Genomic DNA, 13,997 nt, shown 5'->3' on the forward strand with positions numbered 1-13,997 from the left:
ATATACCTAGCCCATTAACAAGTCCACCGTAGTCCCTACTATAAGGCTTCGTTATATAAGGGAGGTCTTATAAGCGGCGTATTAGGCTATTTAGCTTAGTACTTTATACTCCCGGTCTATATATAATTTTAAAGTTAAAATTAGAGAGGAACTCGTTCTAGTATACTTAGCGTTAGTTTAGCTGCTTTATAGTTATAAAATATTTAAGGTTATAATAGCCCGTAAGGACTTTAGTTAGCTAATTAGGTTCTACTAAGAAGAGTTCTAGTTAGAATTCCTTAAACGCTTATATAATCGCGAGAAGTTCCTTATTATAGATTTTATAGTTATACTCTTATAGTATAAGCTTAGACGAGTAAAATATAACTAGGTAGAGAAGGCCGTTATTACCTATTTAGGGAAGGACGCCTGCGTTAATATAGTCTAAGGAGTCGGTTTTAAGGTAGAGTTATTATCCTAGTGCAAAGTAAGCTAGGATAGGTGCTTTAGTAAAAGCATTTTTAAGGTCTTAGAACGCTTTCTCGTATTTAGGCATCTAGGTAAAATATAAGTACGTTTTTCTTCCTTTTATAAAAAGGCCCTTTATTCGCATTATTGCTATAAGTAGTACTACTACACCTAAGAAGTTATATATAAATTTCTGATAGAAGTTAGCGAAATTAAAGAAGGCTTATATATCCTTAATGCAGTTAGGGGCTTGCTATTTAGTAATTATATATACTTTCTTAGGGTCTATATAGATACCCTTAGTAGTAACAATTAGTTTAAGGTATTTTACTTCTATAACTAAGAATTTATACTTCTTTAAATTAATATAAAATCCTACGTCCTTAAGGCGCTCTAGGACTTTTTAAACGTGCTTAGTATGCTTAAAAGAGTCGTTACTATAGATAAGTATATCGTCTAGGTACGCAAAGTAGAAGTCATTAAGGTAGTCCTATAAGGCGTTATTAATATAGCTTTAAAAGGTACCTAGGCCGTTATATACGCCAAAGGGCATAATAGTATATCTAAATTGGCCGAAGCGTAATACAAATATAGTTTTCTATTTATTACCTTCCTATATTTAGAGATAGTTAAAGGCAGCAATAATATTAAGCTTAGTATAGATTTTGGCTTAACTAAGCCGCTTAAAAGTCTTATATATAAGCAGTATAAGGTATTAGTTCTTAATTATAATAGCGTTAAGTCCTCTATAGTTAATATAGAATTAAATACCTCCTTTTAGCTTCTTAGTAAAAAGGATAGGGGCGGCTGCTAGGGATATACTAGGACAAATAAATCCTTTATTAAGGTGTTTATTAATATACTTTTTTATAACTAGAAGTTTATTTTTAAATATTAGGTAAGGTCTTTTATAAAGTAGCATTTTTCCTTATTTAATATTAATAGTATAGTTATTAGGTTAATATAGGAGGAGTATATTTACGCTCTTTTATAAGTATATATTAATAAAGTTATAGTACCTCTTAGGGAGGAGCTAACGGAGTTCTTTATTAATAAGTCCTTTTTTAAGTTTTATATATAAGGGCGCGGAGAGACTTCGGGGAAGATTCGAAGGAACGATATAAATTCTATCTAAATCTAAGGGTATATAGCTCTTGCTAAGAACAAGACGTTGTGTAAAGAAGAGAAAGGAATAACAAGAGAATCATATAATTAATAGTTAGGGGCTTAGTGGTCGATGCGTACGCACGTGCGCACGCGGTCTTCGACGGACTTTAGTAATTCAATTAATCTAGCAGATTTTGGTTAAAGCGTTGGAATTTATCTGTCGAGTGTTTTACCAAGACATTCCTACTGTAACTGGGCTAGTCCCGTTACAGTACCCCCCCTTTTGGCCGAAGGTCCAAATAATTTAATTTTAGTTAAGACTTATAACTTATCGCGTATTGTGTTTTCGCGTTGGGTGGCGGTATAGGGTTTTACTAATTTTATCGTTAAATAGACCAATTAGGATTTTCTATCCCTAGGATAGAAAATTGCTATTGGCTCAGTTAAGGCGGTAAGCAGAACTAATATCTTTATAGTAGGTCTTAGTAAGGCAGATCTAACTAATTAGACAACTTTAACCGGCGGTTGAAGTTTCTTAACATCTTATATATTACGTGATTGTATTACGAACGTCGTGACGTATTTTAAGTCTTTTTTAATTTTGGGCTTCTTGCTATTGTATTTTATATATTTATATTAGGTGGCAATTATTTACTTTTATATTATATCTATTTAGCTAAAGTAGGCCGCGGAGGATGGTCCTTGTGGAATTCTTTTACTAGGGAAGGCGTATTGGTCTTAATCTGGTTATAGGTTTCCTAAGTTTATATTTTATATCCTTCCCATTTAATAAGAAGTTTAAATTATTTAGATTATGTCTTCTATTGTATATTATTAATTAAGTTAATAAAGTAAGAACCGTTGCCGTTGTTAATAATTATAGAAGGTGGCGGTAGTACTTCGCGAGTTATAGGTTTACCCTTTAAGGGTTATAGCAAGTTTACGTAAAACGTTGGATGTATTTTTATCTTAGTTAGTAGTTTAAGTTTATAAGCGTATGGGCTTAGTTTCTTTTTAACTTAGTACGGACCCGTAAACTTCTAGTCTAGTTTCTTTAAAGGTCGTTAAGTCTTTAGGTTTTGTATATTTAGGTAAACTATATTACCTTCCTTAAAGTCCCACGCGGGAGCTCGTCCTTTATTTATATGCTATTCCTATACCGTTTAAGCATACGCTAATTTACTTCGTAGTAGTTCCGTTAACTGCTTTATTTAATTAGCGAAGTTATATACGTTAATTAGTTAAATCCTCTTAATTATGGGTCCTATTATATTAATTTCGGGTTATAGTTTAAATCTAAGTTAAGGGTCTTGTCCGTAGGTTGCGTAGAACGGCGTTACGCCTATTAATTTGTTTCTCGTACTATTCGCAGTAAACTTAGCTAATAGTAGCCATTTCTCCTAGTCGTCTTATAGGTAGGAGCAGTATATTCATAGGTATTATTCTATAATTGTGTTTGTAATTTTGGTTTAACTATCTATCTCTAGATAAAATATAGTTAAGAGTTGTGTTTATATACTTAATTGTTTATATAGGGCTTGCCAGAAGTCTGAAACGAACTGGCTTCCGTAGTTAGATATTATTAAATTAGGAAGTCTATATAGCTTAAAGACGTGCTTAATAAAACATTTGGCTATTAATATTGCATTAATTAAGTCTATAGGAATTATATATCGTATTTTCGTAAGATAGTTAATAACTACCATAACATTTATAAATCTATTACTGTTAGGTAGGTCGACTACAAAGTTAATTAAGATATCTCGCCATCTTTGCATTAGAATTGGCAACGGTTAAAGTACTCCTTACTTCTTTATATGAGAGGTCTTCCTATACACGCACATTCTGTATACTCGGACGTATTTTTATATATAGTTGTGTATTATAGGCCAGTAGTATACTCGTTGGATAATCTTATAGGTCTTTACACGGCTAGGATGCCCTAATATAGGGGAATCGTGTACGAATTTGAGTATCTTAAATCATAAGGGTTCGGAATTTGGGACTACTATCTTCTGTTAATAGTATAACCGATTATTATAGATTTTGCATTTAGCGAGTGTAATATCCTTATATTGCCGTTTCCCTATTTAAATTGCTTTTATTATATCTGCTATCTAGAAGTCGTTCTTATATTCGTGTTCTATTAATTTATTAACTTCTATATCCCACTTATTAATTTCTAATTTATTCCTGTTAAGCTCCGCGTCTAGAAATATAGGGCGTAGTTTCTTAAAGTATTTAGGGGGCAGTAGAATTCGTAATTAATTTATAATCCGTTCGTTAGAGGCGTTTATAGGTAAGTTCTATAATTATTATATTAATAAGTTAGGCTTCTAGTTAAGTTTGCTAGGTTAATATATAATCTTAAAGTTAAATTATAAAAGGTATTCGGCCTAACGAATTTGGTGATGTGTTAATTGTTTTATAGTTATAAAGTACTATAGGTTTTTGTGGTCCGTTAATACGCGTATTAGGAATAACAATCCTTTAAGTTCTGGGCGCTATTATTTAAAGCATCTAACAATTATAAGCAGTTCCTTATTATATATCTTATAGTTTGATTTAGTAGGGGTAAGTTTCTAAAAAAGAAAGGCTACTAGGCGCAGCTCGCCGTTCTTATTGTACTACAATAATATCCCTCCTAGTGCATAATTAGACGAGTTTATTTTAATAATACATTTAAGGTCTAGATCGAAGTGGGCGAGGATTAAAGCAGTTATAAAACGATATTTTAGGTCATTAAAAGCTTATTCGCATTTAGTAGTCCATTTAAATCTTACGTTCTTCCTTATTAAGTTTACTAATAGCTAAACGATTTTTAAGAAGTAATTAATAAATTAACGGTAGAAATTTGCAAATTCTAAAAATCCTTAGATGTCTTATATACTACTAGGACTTTCCTAGTTTATAATCGTAGCGATTTTCTTAGGGTCTATTTTGATTCCATTACGGGATATAATTAGGCCTAAGTACGTGACTTCGGACGTATAGAACTTGCATTTCTTAATATCGCATTGTAAGCCCGCGTCTCGCAGGCGTTTAAGGACTATTCGGATGTGCTTTTAATATTTAGAAAGCAAAGACAAATAGATTAAGATATCATTAATATACGCGGTAACAAATATATTAAGGAATTCGCGAAGCGTATTGTTAACGTATTACTAAAACGTACTAAGACCGTTCTTTACGCTAAACGGCATTACTAGGTATTTAAAAAGTCCCTATCGTATATAGAAAGCCGTATACTTCTTATCTCCTTCGCGAATACGGATTTAATTAAAGGCAGCGACTACGTTAAGCTTCATAAAGTATCGTGCTTTCGCTAAGTAGTTAAGCGTTTCTTAAAGCAAAGGAATCGGATATCGGTTTCAAATTATAATCGCATTTAGGGCTTAATAATTAACATAGAATCTTAAGCCTCCTCTAGGTTTCTTAACGAATAGTATAGGTAAGGCGAATAGTAATTAACTAGGGCGAATAAATCCTTTCTTTAGGTGCTCTTTAAGGTATTATTATATTATAAGTAGCTCTTCTTACGATATACCGTATAATAGGCCGAACTTTGGTGTTATACCAGGTTTAAGTTCTATCTTAAAATTATGCTCATCTTAATACGGGAGTAGTTAGTTTATAAATTATCTCTTAAACGTATTAATTAGATTATAATATTCTTTAGGTATAAGAGGTTAGGGGTTAATATATTGCTTCGGTTTTAACGCCTTCTTAATATCTTTTAGTGTTATAGTAAAGATCTTATAGTCTCGTTTTCTTGCTAACAAATAAAAGGGTGCGGCTTATATTATATAAATTTTAAGAGGTTTTAATATATTATCTTCGCATTCCTTACCGTAATTAGCAGTTATAACTTTATTATATTGGTTTAAGGTTTATAGTAAGGGCAATTTATATTATATTAAATTCGAATAGTTGTGTATATATTTATAGGGTAAGTAGTATTTTAAGTAATAACTTCGGCAGTAGGTTATACGGAATTTCAGTATTTCTTTAACCTAGCTAATTAAAGGGTTATATTATTTTAGCTATCCGTATCCGAGTATTACCTTATAATACTTTAAAGGTGTCATAAATAGAAAAACGTATTTAAGGTGTTTGCCTATCCGCATCTTTATAAAAGCGTAGTACGTTAGTTCGCCGTGTATTAAAGGCTTACTATTAAAGCCTTATAGGCCTTAGGGCTTATCAAGTTTCTTTAAATTTAAGTATTAAGTTTTTGCGTAGTTTATATTAATAAAGCCTATGCTAGTAGCTCCGCTATTTATAAGGATTTATACTTCCTTCTATTTTCTAAGTATTTAAATTTCGCCGAGTATATTAAGGGAGTTATGTTGTGTATTAGTGCTGGAAGAGCCTAGACACTTATACTCTTCCACTTCTTATCTTAAGGCGCGACTTGGCCCTAGGATAATTTATTTTCTAAGTTAACCAAAGGTAAGATACTTTATAGCAACTGAGTATAATTTATAGAACGAGTACGACTTAAGGACCGAGAGGTGTCAGATAACTCATATAGAGCTATTCATTGATGAAATGGGTTGATTGATTGATGATCTTTGACCGTGTCTTAATGGTTGTTCGACCTAGGGCCCCTGGGCTTAGACGAAGATATTTACAATGCGCGTGACCCGTGCACGTCCTACGCCTCCGAGAATACAGATTATCTAACACACCCCCTTAGCTTCGACCTGGTCGAGGACGAAGCTAGCCACCTTCTCGTGTCCGTCCATGCNTTAAATGAACCGTAATCTCATCTGAATCCTTCCGTCTCGCCCTAACCTTCTCCCTTAGGTCCTCCAGTTGCTTCTTCTTATCCAGCCGCTCCTTAATATCCACCATTCTGACTAAGTTAACGAAGTTCTAAAACCTCTGCTTGGGTAGGGCCTTCGTAAGTCCATCGGCGATTATCTCCTTCGTCGCTTTCTATTAAAATACCACTTGTCTTATTGCGTATTCTTAACGCAACTAGTGTTAATAGATGTTAACGTGTTAGAGAGTTAATAATTAAGGGCTCGTTCAGCTGTAACGTTATTGCTTTAAACAGCCTACTAATGAAGATAGCTTCTTTCGCGTATCCTGCTTATTTGCTCTTTATGCGATTGGTCCCCTGAATAGCTTTATAATATATTCTTGCGAGCTCTTTCTGTCGACGGAATTGTCCGTAAATGATACGTTGCTGGCATAGACGAATGATTGCGCTTTACTTCTACCGTCTCTTCCGTCGTCTCGTCCTTTGTTACGTATTCCTTTATCTCTCCCTCTACCGTTTATTCCTTCCTTATCTCCTCTATAGTAGATTGCTCTGCTCCTCGTGCCATATAGGTACTGGTCTCTGATATAGCATCGTAGAAGCTGCTTCTCTTGGTAGGGATATAGAACGGACTAGTAGGTCTGTATTAGGGGACGGACGCGTTAAACGGATCGATCGGTAATTGGTAGAGAGGAGTTCCGATTCTGCTATTAGAGTATCTAGAAGACGAGATCTATCTTATACTAGTTAGCTATCTTCTTAATATAGGCTTCCTGGGATAGCTATAGGAGCCTCTAGCTACGATCGCGTAGCACATAGATTCCTAGGAACCATTTTAGCTCTCTAAGGGTACTTATCTGGTATTCCTTGCTTAGCTCCTTAATTGCTTCTTAAGCTTTCTTTAAGGTCTTTTGTATGCGCTTCTTTGAGGTTAGTCTAGTCAATATAGATGTCGAGATAGGGTTTATCAATATTCCGATCTAAGAACCTTCGTAAGACCTGACGCTTAATTTTTAGCGAGGCTGTAGTGTTGATATTCCGTCGTCTTAGGGCCTCGAAGCTTGATAGGTCCTGGATGGCCTAGACGTAGATGCTATAGTCGTGCATCACCTTTTAAGTCTGGACGAACGTCTCTTAACGATATTCAGCGCTTCCGTTGGCGGCGTAGCAGTTGGCTTGTATTAAACGCTAATAGACTTCCTGGTCGGATGTATTTAATAGTCTATTGTCCGTGACATTCTTCCATTTAAGTCCATACAGAAGGCAACGTCTTTAAGACGTAGGACTCCCTTACTCTCGTCTTGTCGTTATTAAGCTTCGTCTTCTTATTCAAGTCTAATTTTGGCAACTAGATCAGCAAGATCCTTATTCTGTTCTAGCATTTCTTTAATTTCCTATTTATTATCGCTATTAACTTAAATTAGTAGAGGAGGTTTATTCTTTTATCTAGGCAGTAGGTTATTTATAGCTTTCTATAGCTTATCTAGTAAGAAAATAGAGTAAACTTTAATTAAGTCTGGGAGCTTAACCTTGTATAAGTTGCCTACTTTATTAAGAATCTTATACGGTCCTACTATCTTATAGTCTAGCTTACGGCTAGGCCGTTCTGTTTTCTAGTTCTTTATTATAACCTAAACTATATCGCCTATAGTAAAGTTAGGCTCGCGCCTATGCTTATTCGCCTGCTATTCTATTAATTTTTAGGCCTTTTTTAGGTTTGTATGGGCTACTTTCTAGGCTTTTTCTAAGCGCTTAGCATACTGCTAGGCTTCCTTATAAGATAGTTTTTCGCGTATAGTCTAGGGCCTTTCTAGTCTTTCCCAGTTAAAGCTTATATAGGGTAGGTAACCTATTTCTAGTTAAATAGGGGCAAATCCGGTAGAGTCGTAGGGTAGGGTTGCTTAGGCGTAGTTTATTAAGGGTAATAGTTTGGCTTAGTTATCCTAGAAGTAGTTAACAAAAGGCCAGAGTCTCTGGTCTAAGTATTAATTTATAATCTCCGTTTAACCGTCTATCTAGGGGTAATATGCCGTAGAAAGCTTTAGCTTAATATTTAAGATTTAGGTGAACTTATTCCAAAAGGCTAATATAAACTGCGGCCTATAGTCGGATATAATAGTATCTAATAGTCCGTAAATTTAGTAGACGTAGTAGATATATAGTTAGGCTGCCTCTTTAACATCAATATTCTTATAATAGGGAATTAAGAATAGGCGCTTACCAAAGCGGTTAACTAGGATTATAACTATATCATATCCGTCATAGTTTAGAGGTAGCTTATAAAAGTCTATAGAGATATATTACTAGGGGCGGTTGGGTATTAGGAGGGGTTTTAATAGTCCTAGGGTCTTATCTTGTGGAATTATAAACCTATAGCAGTTATTGCAGTTCCGTATATAGCGGTTAATATCTATAATTATTCCGGGCTAGTAGTAGCGGTTACTAATAATCCTATAGGTCTTATTTTTTCCAGGGTAGGCCGTAGAGACCTAGGTATATACTTTGGCAATAAGCTAAGTCCGTAAGTTCTATTCCTCTACTACCACTAGCCGTTCGCGGTGCTTAAGTAGTCCACTTTTAAGGGACCATAGGCTAGAAACGTTCTTTGCCTTTTCGCGGTACTCCTATAGAGAAGGGGCTATATAGTTTACCTATAGCAGTTTATTAATAAGGTCTAGTCCTATAGAGTTAATAGGGCATATCTCGGTATCTAAAGAGTCTATATTTAGTTCTGCCCATATCCAGGAGTTAAGGTGCTCTAGTTATAGTAGCACTTAGGTCCGTAATAAGATCTTTACGGCTGTCTAGTTATTTATATCCTGTTTACGCCTTATAAAAGCGTTTACACGGTTAATGGCGCCTAGCCTATATATAATTAGGAAGTTAAATTAAGATAGGGTGTCTACCTAGCGCGCCTGTTAGGCTATAAGGGCCTTTATTATTATAAAATATTCTAAGGCCTTATAATCGGAAACTACCTAAATAGACTTAGGGGTGCCTTTTAGTTAGGCTCGCCAGTGTTAAAAGCTAGAGATAATAGCTAGTATTTCTTTATCGTAAATCGGGTAGTTTAGCTCAGCATCTACTATAGTCTTTAAATAGTAAGCAATAGGGTGCCATTCTCCGTTTATCTGCTTTTGGGAGTAAACGCCAGCTATAATACTATCTAAGGCATCAGTTTCTAGCATTAAGGGCCATTCTAGGTTAAAGTAAGCGAGTAAGGGAGTAGAGACTAGTCGTTTCTTAAGCTCGTTAAAGGCCTGCCTATATACGGTATTAAAGTAAAAGGGCTGGTCCTTATGGGTAAGTAGGCTTAGTAGCTAGGTAATTCTGCTGTAGTTCTTAATAAAGTGTTAGTAGAAGTTATAGAACCCTAAGAATAACTATACCCCCTTTACGGTCCTTGGGGGTACCTATTAGTTAATTATAGCCGTCTTTTTAGGTCTGCCTTAATCCCGTTTATATTAATAATAAACCCTAAGTACTTTATACGCTTAACACTAAATTCTAACTTCTTAATATTAGCTTAGAGGCTAGCTTCCTAAAGCCGTTATAGGACTTTATAGACATGCTCTTTATATTCCAGTTTATTTTTAGAGTAGATTATAATATTATCTAGGTATACTATATAGAAGTTATTAAGGTAGTTAAATAGTACGTTATTTATATATTATTAGTATATAGCCGGTCCGTTAGTCAGTTTAAAAGGTAGTACTTTATATTTATACGTTCTGTAACAAGTCTAAAACATAATAAGGTTTTCTAATTTAGGGTTTATCCTAATTCGGTAAAAAGCCTAGTGGATATTAAGCTTTGTAAAGATCTTAGCTCTACTTATTCGGGCTAAAGTCTTATTAAGTAAAGGCAGTGGGTAGCGGTCTTTAAGGGTTAAATTATTAAGCTTATGGTAGTCGATATAGAAACAAAGTCCTCTATTTAGCTTTTTAGTAAAGAGAATAGGTGAGTTAAAAGGGGCTTAACTAGGCTCAATAAAGCCCTTATCCAGGTTATTAATAAGATACTACTTTATAGCCTATAATTCGGCAGTAAATTACTATTAGAGGGGGCTATAGCTAAGGGTAACCACCTTATCCGGCTTAATTTTAATCTTATAGTTATACGGTTAGTAAGGCGGGAGTATATTAGACGCTGCTTTAGAGAAGGTGTCTTTAAATTTCTAGTATTAACGGGGCAGTTTTTGTTCTACTAGCTCCTTATCTATAAGCTCGCCTTTCTCTTAGGCTAGGGCTTCTTTCTCTTTAATTATTTAATTAATTTTATATAAGCTAGTTATAAAGGTAACGGTATTAGGCTAAACTAGGTTTTAGTAGAATCCTATAGCGCTAATATAGTAGATATTAACTGGCGGAAGGTCTATAGGTTTCTTTACAGATATTCATTAGGCCGTGTTTTACGGTATAGGGTTTATAGTCTTCCTTAGCTCACGTTCTATTTTCCATAAGTTATCCTTCCGGTTTATTAGTTTGGTATATTATCTAATATCCCTAGCCTTTCTTTATAGCTGCGTAGGGCCTAAGTTCTCCATTAGGGACTTAGCTAGGCTACTATTAACTTCCTAAGTCTTTAGTGCGGGTGGTATAATATAGGCAGTCTGGGGGCGGCGTAGTATACGAATCCGTTGCGGATTAAGCTATATATCCTTCTTAAAAGCCTAGTCCCTACGCGTTACATCGGCCTAGTAAACGGTGTTTATCTACGGCCGTATAAGGTTTTCTATTATAATACTAATCTCTTTTATAAAGGAAGGCGTTAGGGGTATAGTTTTAGGCTAGATAAGCTGCCTATTCTATACGTTAAGCTATAAGCCTAAATAGGCTAGCTATTTTCTCCTTAAGATTATATTATAGCTTCTAAGGTCCGTAATAAGAAAGGGGACGTTATACTGCCTTCGTCCGTTAACGCGGAGGTAGATCCGTAAGATAGTTATAATAGGTAGTCCTATTTATCTATTATAACCGCAAATAGGGACTAGTTTAGGTAGTTCTTTAAGGGGTATATTTAAAAAGTTAGCCAGTTTTATAGCGTACTTTATATTAATTAAGGTAAAAGCATTTACTCCTAAGTTAGCTAAAGCAGAGGTTAAAACTTAATATTTATTGTGAAATAAAGTATAAGGGATAGTATAGCTTCTTCTACTAACTAGCCGACCTAGATTAATATATAATATATTAATCCCTTTTAACCCTAAAGAGGAGTCTTCCTTTAGGGTTTCTCTTTTTCTGGCTTTATACTATCCTCCTAAATTAATAGGACCTTATTTATCTTTACCTTTATTAGGCAGTTCCTTATAGGGTAGCCTATTTAACCACACGAGAAGCAAGCTCCTTAATCGCTAAGGGCCTATATATAGGGGTCGCTATATATAAGCTGGGTGTATACTAGGCCCGTAATAGGGGTAGCTGCGCGGCTAGCTGCCGGGTTAACTATAGGAGTTACTAGTCGTGCTAGGGCACTACGGGACGTACTCGTAGTACTTACGGCCTGGTTTATAAGGTTTCTAGTTTTTAGCTAGTTAGCGCATACCTTAATTTAATAAAGGCCTTAGTTAATAGCTAGGCAATAGTCTATAAGTTTCTTTAACGTCTATGCCGTAGTATAAGCTAGTAATACGGCCCGCTATAGGTCTAGGGTAAGCTTATTAAAGAGGTCTAGTAGTAGGTCTTCCTAGGGGATCTGGGCCTGTCCAGCTAGGTATAGAAAGCGGGTTTAGAAGGCTGAAAAGGTCTCCGTTATTTTTATATTTAGGCTTTTATAGCTAAGGCAGGCGTTTTATACTTTAAAAGGGTCTTTATAAATAGAAGACAAGTATTTAATTATTTCTTCTTTAGAGATAAAGGGGTCTGCTAAGTCTTCAGTATATCGCGGGCGTAAATACGTCTGGGCGTCTCTACTAGTACGGCTAAAAACATAGGCCATTCTAGCTCGGGCGTTAGGGAAGTAGTCTATATTAACTTTAAGCTTATCCCGTAATTAGAGCTTCCAATTATTAAATATAGGGTTAGTTCCATCTATAAGTAGTAGGGGATCCATAACCTTTGCCGACCGCTTCGGTGCTATATAGGCCTTAGTGGGTCTATTAAGGCGCTAGGATAAGGCCTAAAGGACTATAGCAAGTCTTTAGTTGTCTAATAATGACTTATTATTAGATATAGAGGTATCTCTGGCTTTAAGCAGCTCTCGCAGTTATTTAATTTTAGTATTAGCAGCCGTAAGCTCCGCCTAGGGGGTTAAAACGTTAATTATTTCTTTGTCTAAAGTATTTAAGGGTCCTATAGCTGCTTTACCTGCTACTATAGTTCGTGGTATAGTGGTAAGGGTGTTAGGTAATTCTGGGTAATTTCTTTAGGGGTTTTGGTCTGTGCGTGTCTTATAGGTCCTGTCCTTATGGTCCTAGTAATATCCTTAGGGTCCTATTCTGTGTTCTTATAGATATATTTAAGTTCCTTCTTAGGAAGAAAGAGTAGAGTAAGCTTTAGATAATATTAGCAACTTAGTTAATCGAGACATAAGCACGGCAAAAGGGTCGCGCAAGCCTATATAATTGGATTATCTATAAACGAGAATCTAAAGCTAGGGAAAGGAAAGGAGAAGAAGAGTAGCGCCGTTTGGTGTTTTATAAGATCTTTGCGTCACGTAATCGCAATATACGGCAATCTGTGGCAATCTGTGGCAACTTGCCGGTGCGAAGTTCTGCCAAGTTCTGCCAAGTTCTGCTAGTGCCGTAATAGTAATAATATATAGCAAGGTAGATATTAAGTTATATATATAAACTGTATAAGAAGTCAAGACGTTATACAAGGAAAGAAGGTAGGAAAATGGGAAGAAAGGGCATATATTATAAACTTAGTTGCTTAGTTAATATATGCATAAAGCAGAATAGGATTTAGGTGGTAGTCCTAGCAGAACTTAGCAGGATTTAGTAAAACTTAGTAGAACTTAGTAGAATATAGTAGAATGCGGTAAGTTGCCATTAGATTGCTATAGGTTGCTATTAGATTGCTATCTTATAGTTAGTCTCTAGTTGCTAAGTTAGTAGAAACAGGTGGATGTCACAGCGACTCAGTCAATCGAGGCACGAGCGCCGTAGAACGTATGCAAGCCTNTACAATTGGTAGTCTATTGACCCGGATATCAAGATNAGGAGCANAAGAAGGTCGTGGAAAGGACACGTCTATATACATGGAGCCAAGACGTAAGCGAACCCCCCTGACTAGGCCTTATCCAGGTTACGCGCGTCAGTGCCGTAACAGTGGACGTGTATAAGGTGTTACGGGGGTGTCCCGTAACAATATTGTTCTATATATTATATACTATCTAAGTATATACTTTACATTCCTTAGCAATAATACTTGGCCGCTAGCTAAGAAGAAAGTACTAAACTATTCGTGCTTATACTAAAGGAGAGAGACTGTATTAAAAGCGTAGGACGTATATAGGAACTTAATCCATTGCTAAAAGAACACCAAAAGTTAGTATATAAACTCTATTTTGTATATATACTTAAGCCTTACGTGTATATTGGGTGTATAATCTGAATAATAGCAGGTGTCGAAATCTCTGGTTTTTTGGCGTGGTTTTTTTTTTTTAAGATTTGGGCGCCAAGGATTCAATGTGTTAGTAGGTTAAAGGGCCCATGCGCACTCTACGCTCGACA

Source organism: Cenococcum geophilum, assembly GCF_001692895.1.
Source record: "Cenococcum geophilum 1.58 unplaced genomic scaffold K441scaffold_4, whole genome shotgun sequence".
Taxonomy (NCBI): domain Eukaryota; kingdom Fungi; phylum Ascomycota; class Dothideomycetes; order Gloniales; family Gloniaceae; genus Cenococcum; species Cenococcum geophilum.